The following is a 7,500-nucleotide window of genomic DNA, read 5'->3' as shown; positions in this document are numbered from 1 at the left end:
CTTTAATAAGACTTCCTCCTCTTCCTCCTCCTCCTTCTCCTTCTCCTCTTATCTCTCCTCGTCTAAGGACCTTTCAGTGCCTGTTCCTAAGGTCAGGTCTCGCCAGGTCAAGGTGGATCAAGTGAGGTCACAGTCAAGGATAATAATTTCATCTTGGTTCTGATGTTTATTTGAAAGTTCGTGAGAAATTAGTGTAATTTTTTTTTCTTTTGATTTAAAGTTTGGTTTATTTTTGTTTGTTTGTTTGTTTTTCTTTCTGTTTGTTTGTCTCTGTCGTCGTTTCTGTTTCTGCATGTGTCTGTTTGTGTGTTAGTAAGATATTTAATTTTTGTATTCGTTTCTCTCTCTCTCTCTCTCTCTCTCTCTCTCTCTCTCTCTCTCTCTCTCTCTCTCTCTCTCTCTCTTCAAACACACACACACACACACACACACACACACACACACACACACACACACACACACACACACACACACACACACACACACACACACAACACGGAGTTAATCAAACTGGTCACGACAAGATACTAAAATTAATCTAATTGTTTCTCACTTCATTGTCAACTCCTTCCCCCGAATTTATGACACAATAAATAGAATGAACACACACACACCCACCCATCCAACCACCCACCCACCCACCCACCCACCCACACACACACACACACACACACACACAGTAGCCTTATCTCCACCATTTCTTGCATCCAGACCAAACTCGCAGAATTCTGGAAAACAAGAAAACAAGTCAAGAAATCCGAGCCAAAATACTGAATATTAAATAAAGTCTCCCTTGTCAGTTTCTTTCCTTTGATCGCCAGTAACAGAAACTTCATTACCCTCAAGCGGTGGACGGGAAAGATATCCAAACCTTTACCACATTCACCGTCAAGTTGAAAAAAAGTAAAAAGAAAAAAGAAAAAAAACGCGTAAAAAGTAGAAACAAGTTTCGAGCTCCCTTTGAAACTCGCGTACAAACCTCCCGGCGATAGGAAACTTGCCGCGGTGGCCAAACGTTCTCTTTAAAACTCACCACACCCACTTAAAACTTGATTGTAAGCAGTGCCAGAACCTACTGCCGACTTGAACCACCACCAGAACACTTGCAAACTCAGTGAACCTTCTTTATTCTCTGACCTTTCCACTCCACTACAGGCAGCTCCACTACAGGCAATATTCCAAACATAACATAATCTAATCTATCGCTAACTTAACCTAAATTAATTAGTCTAACCACCGGAACACTTGCAAACTCAGTGAACCTTCATCCTCTGACCTTTCCACTCCACTACAGGCAATATTCCAAATCTAAGATAATTTAATCTAATCTAACCAAACTTAACCTAACCTATAATCACTATCCTAACCTAACAATCTAACCACCGGAACACTTGCAAACTTAGTGAGCCTACCTCATCCTTTACCCTTTCCACCCTCCAGCTGCTACCACGAGAGGCAACATGCATACCAAACAGTTTCATAACCTAACCTAACTTAACGTAACCATCAAAACAATTGTAATCTTAGGGACCTTAACTCATCCTTTGCCTTACCTACCTTTAGCTACTGCCACAAGACCTGCAAGATAAACAGCATCCTAACCTAAACTTGGATATCTTATCTGGCCACTTAACCTCACCTAACTAACTTAGCCTCACCCAACTAACCAAACGAAACCTAACCTAACCTGAACCTAACGCACAACCTAACCTAACGTAATACACTTAACCTAATCTAACTTAACCCAACAAATTTAACTAACCTAACCTAACCTGACCAAACCAAAGCTAAACTAACCTATCCTAACCTTAACCAAACACACTTAACCTAACCTAACCTAACCCAACCTAACCTAACTAAGCACCACACCTTCACAAACAAAACGCAACGGCCTCTCTCTGTCCCTCTCGCACCTCACCGTCTATTACTTTCCCTCCTGTGTGTTTCCGTATGGGCGAGAGCGTGGCGGGCGTGTGAGGGCGTGTTGGGGAATGTGGGTGTGGGCGTGAGGCATGGCTGGGCAGTTTGGGTTTAGACTGGCTGGTGCAGGATTAGGCACCGTAAGAAAGATGAATAGAGAGGACCAGGCAACGTCCAGGAGTGAGGCAGAAAGGGAGGCACGGAAGGGAAACAAACAGGAAACTCAGTAGTGACACTTTCCACTACCACTACCTACCACGACCACCACCACCAGCGCCACCACTACAATCAGCGCCACCACTACTACCACTACCATCACCTACTCCTTTTCTTCTTCTCCCTCTTCCTCCTCTTCCTTCTCCTGCTCCATCCTATTTCATCTTCTCTTCCAGGTTTTATCATTTATTCTGCATCTTCTACTTTAAAAGAGACAGAGTTCCTTATCACTTACGCCTCGTAATAGCCAAGAAGTCTGTTGCTGCTGGTTCTTCCCGTTTACTTATTTTTTTTATCATTAACAGCCTCATAAGAGCCAATAAGTCTGCTGCTGCCCTTCCTTTTGTATGTAAATTTTTTTTTCTATTCCTTGTTCATATTTCTTTATAATAACACTCTCTTCCTCTCCCTCTTTTTTTTTTTCTTCTCTTCCTCTTTCCCTTCTTCTCTTCCTCTTTCTCCTCGTTCCTCTACCTGCACCACCACCACCACCACCACCGCAACTCTCAGCCACACACGACAATACTAAAGCCTCAACACGAATGATGCTGTGCCGCTGTGCTCATCTCCGTTTAATTGGTGCCAGACTGACTGACTCGCGGGTTGCTGACAAACACCCCACCACCGAGCCGCCGCCCTCACACAGGTAACAGTAACAGGTGTAACGATCAATTTACTAGCCAGGCTTTGAGGTGCAGAAGGAATAGTTTGTTGACTGGCCTCAGCGTCACGGATAGCAGCACCGCCTACAGGTCAGTACAGCCACGCATTGTTCTTGAAGAAGTATTAATAACGCAACACATCAACACAACAGAAGGTAACTCTTTTCAGAACAGAATTGCTAACACACACACACACACACACACACACACACACACACACACACACACACACACACACACACACACACACACACACAAAGAAATGTAACAACACAAAGGTAAAGAAACACACAAACACAAACACCACCACCACTACCACCACCACCACCACACCAACGCAAATAAAGACGAAGAAACACACAACACGACACAGACAGACAGAGAGAGACGAAAACACACACATCACATTCGCAACACTCGGCAAACACGACAACGATGGCGAAGGACAAGACGAAGTGCAAAGTTACGCGTCGGTAAATGAAAGTCGATACTGAAAACTACACTACGATGCTTGACAAGGCGACGGGGCGGAAGCAAATGTCCCTTTCTTTAATTGGTCACTAATGAGGTGCCGCGCAAAGGTGTTACGGGGCCACACAATACCGCAGGAAGATATTGCAAGGTAGTAATATGTGCGGGCGTGCTGACGAGACAAATGATGACGAGGTTACTGTGTTGGGGACGGCATTATAAGGTCATATAGAAGGCAATATACTCGCGCCGCAAAGTTGTAAATTGGAAGGGTATAAATTGTCTATTGTTGTGATGTTTAATGATTTGTGGTGAGACGAGTTGAGCATATTCTCTCTCTCTCTCTCTCTCTCTCTCTCTCTCTCTCTCTCTCTCTCTCTCTCTCTCTCTCTCTCTCTCTCTCTCTCTCTCTCTCTCTCTGATACAAAGTGGGGTCCAAGTTACCTGCGAGTCCAGACAGGTAATGAAATGTAATTAAGAGTTACTACCTGCCAATGTTCGTGTGTGTGTGTGTGTGTGTGTGTGTGTGTGTGTGTGTGTGTGTGTGTGTGTGTGTGTGTGTGTGTGTGTGTGTGTGTGCTTTCTAACTAATGACACCCTTAAAATGAAGTCCTCTCACCACAAACACACACACACACACACACACACACACACACACGTATTCCTGTGTGTCATGTCGACCTTACACCTGAGTAACTCTTGCGTGGAGGGTGTAAAGTTACTGAGGGAGAGGGAGAGAGAGAGAGAGAGAGAGAGAGAGAGAGAGAGAGAGAGAGAGAGAGAGAGAGAGAGAGAGAGAGAGAGAGAGAGAGAGAGAGAGAGAGAGAATTATATCATTTCAAAATTCGTCCCTGATTAAATCTCTACGTAATTTATAGGCCGTTTTTGTTATATATATATATTTTTTTTTAGTTACTGGAGGTCAGTGGCTCTCTCTCTCTCTCTCTCTCTCTCTCTCTCTCTCTCTCTCTCTCTCTCTCTCTCTCTCTCTCTCTCTCTCTCTCTCTCTGAGTATATTTTCTCTCCTACGATCAGTTTCTATCTTCATTTTTTTTTCTTTTACTGTTTTTCTTTCTTTCTTTTTCTCATGGTTTACTTCGTGCCTATATTTCGTATGTCGATGACCTACCTTTCTCTCTCTCTCTCTCTCTCTCTCTCTCTCTCTCTCTCTCTCTCTCTCTCTCTCTCTCTCTCTCTCTCTCTCTCTCTCTCTCTCTCTCTCTCTCTCTCCTACCATTCCATCTCCTTGCTATGTGTGTGAGAGTGCGTGTCTTGCATCTCTCCCCTCTCACTGTGACCTTGGTTACTCCCCTCGAGGCTCCAATCTCCCCTCTGTGTCTCTCCCCTCTCTCTTCTCTTCCCTCCCACTCGCTCTTCTCCCCTCCTTCCCATTCTTTCCATTTTCCCTTTGACTTCTCCTTGTTTTCTTAGTTTCATTTTGTTCAATTTCATTCTGTCTATCTCTGTTTTTCTTTTCGATTCCTCTTTCTCTGTCTGTCTCTCTGTCTCTCTCTCCCTCTTCTTCCTCCTTGTGTCTTGTCTCTTTTTTCTTCTTTTGACTTCCTTTCCGTCTCTCTCCCTCTCTGTTATCTGTCTTTTTCCTATTCCTATCTTCGTTTATCGTGGCTTTCTTCCTTCTCTTCCCTTCTCCTTCCTTGGTCTTACTTCTTCGTTATTTTCTTCTTCCTCCTCTTCGTCGTCGTCGTCTTCCTCCTCCTCCTTCAGTTGCAATATCTTCTCTTGTGTGTATGTGTTGCAATATGTATCATGTATTATGTATGTTGTCATCATGTGTGTGTGTGTGTGTGTGTGTGTGTGTGTGTGTGTGTGTATTCGTGACCCAATAACATGACCTTGCCTGACCTTGAATTAAGCCCACATGACCTCCCCTCCCTCCCTTTCCGTCTCTCCTCTTCCCCCCTCTCCCCTCCCTCCCCCTCCCCTCCCTCCTACAGTCGTGTCAAGGAGTCGTGAACCAAACCGCCATAAATTTGCGTGAAATGAAGCGAAGTGTTTCATAAAGTGTTTCGTGAAGCCGTGTAGTGTTCCGTAATGTTTCGTCTCCCTTCTGTACTTCTTCCTTATTACTTCACTATTATTTTTTTGCCCCCCCTTTTTTTTTTTTTTACTTTTTTGAGAATATACGATCTATTTTTTTTCCGCAGAATTGTAATCATGTCCATAAATTCGGATTGCATGTTTTGTTACCTTTTTTTTCTCCGTCTGTCTCTTTTTTCCTTTTTTTTTTTTTTGGCGTTCACATTTCTCTCTGTCTCTCTTGTTTATTTTTTCTATCTTTTTATATATTTCTTTTCACCACGATCCCTCTTCCCTCCCTTCTCATATTCCTGTACATATATTTAAGACTTTTTATCTATTCTCCCTTCTCATTGCCTCCCATATATCACGTGTTCATTTCTCTTTTCCTCAAGCATGATTCATCCGTTTTTTGTCCCTTCCCTCTTTTTTACTCCTCTTCAAACACATCTTCTCTCTTCTCTTCCTTCTCTTCCCTCGTTCTTATCTTTCTCTTCCTTGTCCTCAACATTTCCGCTTTCGTTCTGAAATATCTACTTCTCCTCGTCTTCCTCTTCCTCTTCGTTTTTGTTTTCGATTTTCTTCTCTTCCTTCTTTTCGTTATTATTTGTTTTCGTCCTTGTGCTATTCTATTCTCGTTTCTATTCTCGTTTCTATCTCTATTTTGTTCTCGCTGTCCTTCTCTTCGTTTTCGTGTTTATTTTCATCTTCCTCTTTGGTTTCGTCTTATTTTTTTCATCTTCCTCTTCATCTTTATTTCAATCTTCCTCTTTGTTTCCCTCTTAATTTTTGTCTTCCTCCTCATTTTTTGCCTTTATTCTCTTCTTCTTTGTTTTCGTCTTAATTTTCCATTTTCGATTTCGTCTATATTTTCATCTTCATTTTCTTCCTCCTTCTCCTCCTCGTTTTCATCCTTCTCATCGTCCTCATCATCTACCTCTTCATTTATTTCCACCACCTCATTTCCACCAACATCCTCGTCCTCTTCTTTCTCATCCTCGTCGTCCTGTTCCTCATTTTCACCCTCTTCCTCTTCCCCCTTGCTTTAACTCAATTCTGTTCCTGTCTTCGTTTTCGTTCTATTCCTCGCTTTCGCTCTTCCCTTTACTCCTCATTTTCTTCCTCGTCTTCGTCGTCATCCTCCTCCTCCTCCTCCTCCTCCTCCTACGTATTCCTTGTCGCGCTGATGCTTTTGCTTCTCTAATATATCCCTTCCTCTTCCTCCTTCACAGCCAGTCAGCCACCCTCCTCCTCCTCTTCCTCCTCCTCCTCCTCCTACACCTCCTTCTGCAGCAGCGCCTCCTACAGGAAAGCGTGGGTGTCCCTTTGCAAACCTAACCGTGAAACGCCATTAGGTGAAAGCATTTGCAGGAGTGAGGTGGACCTGGCGTGAGGATGAGAGCGAGGGGAAGCGATGGTGAGGGACGTGGGTAGGAGGAAAAGGTAGTGGGGGTCCTGGGAAGGGGAATACCTCTAAAAGATGAAGCTGGGAGGAATGGGGAAGGTATGGTAGGGAAGATAAGTAAGATTCATAGGTGTGAGGAGAGGTAGGGTGAATCTGGGAGATGTGGAGAGAGAATACGTGAAGTTGAGGAGGTAGGGGAAGGGAGAATACAGTAGTGGAGGTGAGGATACAGTAGATAAGGGAGATGCGGAGGGGAGAATACAGTAAGCTAAGGTGTGGGGAGATATAGGCTAACCTGGGGAGATGTGAAGGGAAGTATGGATTAAACTGGGGAGATGTGAATGATGACAGGGTAAGTTGAGTATAGTAGATTGGGGAGGTGTGGAGAGAGAGAGACAAGCCAGGTCGAGGAAGTGTGGGTGAAGGAACAGTAGGGTGGAGAGTGTGGGAGACTGTATGGTTGGCAAAGGGATAAAGGGAAGGAGTGGAGTTGACGAGTTGATGATGAGGAGTTGCTGGGCGCCTAGGAACCCTTGAGGAGTGAAGGGCGTGGAGGGGAGGAGTGGAGGGCGTGGAGGGGAGGCATGGAGGAGGCGTGCAGGGGCTTCCTATTGCGTGGAAGTGGTGGGAGATGCACACACACACACACACACACACACACACACACACACACACACACACACACACACACACGTCCTTGGCTTATTATTAGTTCGTGGGAAGCTTGTAAGTGCAATAGAGGAATTTTGGTTGGCTTTACTCTTCCCCCGCCCTCTCTCTCTCTCTCTC

At 44.3% G+C, this 7,500-nt stretch overlaps 1 protein-coding gene and 1 long non-coding RNA gene across 5 annotated transcripts in view; one reads left to right on the top strand and one right to left on the bottom strand.

The window, feature by feature from the left end:
* The window catches only part of LOC135090125 (hemicentin-1-like), a 303,061-nt gene that overhangs the window by 133,720 nt on the left and 161,841 nt on the right, over window positions 1–7,500 (top strand). The gene's annotated exons all lie outside the window — the stretch shown is intronic.
* LOC135090127 (uncharacterized) overlaps window positions 644–7,500 on the bottom strand; it is a 183,977-nt gene continuing 177,120 nt past the window's right edge. For all 3 annotated transcript variants that reach the window (XR_010261779.1, XR_010261778.1, XR_010261777.1), the window contains one exon: window positions 644–728. This is a non-coding gene — a long non-coding RNA (uncharacterized LOC135090127). The remainder of the gene's footprint in view (window positions 729–7,500) is intronic.

This window comes from Scylla paramamosain, chromosome 34 (genome assembly GCF_035594125.1).
Source record: "Scylla paramamosain isolate STU-SP2022 chromosome 34, ASM3559412v1, whole genome shotgun sequence".
Classification (NCBI taxonomy): Eukaryota; Metazoa; Arthropoda; class Malacostraca; order Decapoda; family Portunidae; genus Scylla; species Scylla paramamosain.
This window is presented reverse-complemented; position numbering and strand designations above follow the sequence as displayed.